Source organism: Etheostoma spectabile, chromosome 4 (genome assembly GCF_008692095.1).
Source record: "Etheostoma spectabile isolate EspeVRDwgs_2016 chromosome 4, UIUC_Espe_1.0, whole genome shotgun sequence".
NCBI classification, from domain to species: Eukaryota; Metazoa; Chordata; class Actinopteri; order Perciformes; family Percidae; genus Etheostoma; species Etheostoma spectabile.
Window position 1 is genome coordinate 4,555,835 of NC_045736.1, and position 1,714 is coordinate 4,557,548.

General features: G+C 42.3%; 1 protein-coding gene and 1 long non-coding RNA gene across 4 annotated transcripts in view; one reads left to right on the plus strand and one right to left on the minus strand.

Moving 5' to 3' along the window:
• LOC116687475 (receptor-type tyrosine-protein phosphatase gamma) overlaps nucleotides 1–1,714 on the minus strand; it is a 571,464-nt gene that overhangs the window by 212,214 nt on the left and 357,536 nt on the right. The gene's annotated exons all lie outside the window — the stretch shown is intronic.
• The window catches only part of LOC116687531 (uncharacterized), a 21,500-nt gene that overhangs the window by 12,425 nt on the left and 7,361 nt on the right, over nucleotides 1–1,714 (plus strand). The window contains exon 2 of the long non-coding RNA XR_004331581.1: nucleotides 3–6. This is a non-coding gene — a long non-coding RNA (uncharacterized LOC116687531). The remainder of the gene's footprint in view (nucleotides 1–2; nucleotides 7–1,714) is intronic.

The window sequence follows — 1,714 nt, forward strand, 5'->3', positions numbered from 1 at the left end:
AGCCCAGTCTCGGGAAATGGTCACATTATTTAACCTATTGATTCTTGTGCAGCTCACGTTAATGTCGTTATTTTCATGGGTTGATTACGAATTTCAAAGTAATGTATTTCAATGGGAAGCCTATTCCGTGATCACAGAACTGTTACGCTAGCGAGTAGTATTGAAAAGACGAAAATCCGCGCGGGGAGGTTGGTTGGGGGGGTGGACGGTTCGAACAACACAGGACTGTCACTACGGAGACCGGGCATTGTGTCCTGCGTGTTGCAGTTCCTTTCCTTCCGTTATCGTCTTCCTAACCACAACAAACCTGTCGTTGTAGTCGGCGTGTGGCGTTTGATTTCCCCGTTGTTGCGTCCCTAAAAGCAGCCCAGTGTCACGGCAGTTCGTGAAATGGTCACTGTCAAAAATCGTGACCCTTACACTAAATAAACGAGAAAATTGTGACCTGTACACAAAATAAACCAGAAAATGGTTACCTGTACACAAATCAATAAATCAAAATAACGCAACCAATTCATGAACTGGCGCGAGACCGGGTCGTTACACCTCAGTAAGCTAGCTAAGTTAGTACGATTTGAGGACGTATGACCTGCAGGTTCTATCACAGTCAAACGCCATATTACCGTTTTAGCAGCCACCTTATTATTTGAACTTTGAACACAAAATTAAGGTATTTATCAAAAGATATTTGGTGGACAGTGTGGTTAGTCAACATTTTCAGGAAATGACACAGAAAATATGACATGAAAATGTAAAAATAACAATGGATGGGGCCGTTTAGTGTCAGTTGGAACACATACTGTAGCTAATGTTAACATTCTAGAATGATGTTGCTGCGAAATTCCATTAGCCCTTTTACACACTTGCAACTTAGCCCCAGGGTATAGAAGTTTTTCAGGGGATAACCCCACAAACCTACTCCGAAGCCTACTCCAGAGCAGGGCCCACGTGTCGGCGTGAGCCCACTTGGAAAGTGTCTGGATTGCGCCAGTGTTAATGTTTTCTTAGCCCTAGGCTAACAGCTCCCTTAGCCTGAAAAAAACAACACAAAAAACCAAGACAACAAAGACTGAAAATATGGAGCTGGAGGTGAGTAAACCTCAGGTGAGCTGTGGATCAGCACTCTAACATGAACTACATGTTGAAATAATTGTCAGTCACGGCACACACACCATTTTTCGTTTTTTCCTTTGATGTGATGTCCAAGGACCCAATTAGCATGGTTAATCAACAACTGACCCAAACTGAACTGGACTGACTCCCACTATGTCCAATTAGTCATTAGGTCCAAATCCTAATTATAATTGGCATTACAATCAGAATGTGTGACTCTACCTGGAGCGGAGAGCCAAGCGTGCCAAATTTGGGAGATTGCTGGGCCAAGACAGGCGATGGCTACGGGGTTGTTACATGGATAGGTCGGGAAATAAATAACACTTTGATGTCACATATCTTTTGCGTTAAAGTATATTTCATTAAAAGCACTTCTTTACCTGCTGCACATGTTCCAAGGAAGCAACTATGTGTGACACCCATTTCTTTAAAAGGAACAGTAGTTTTAGTAATGTACACCTCCTGTATAGGCTATTACCGTTCTATCTAGTCCCATGCTGTTACAAATACAACATGACAAAAGCGACAGTTCTATAACACTGAAAATTATCAATTTATGTTGTACCAACTTCATAACTCAGCTCTGTTCAGTGCTGATCTC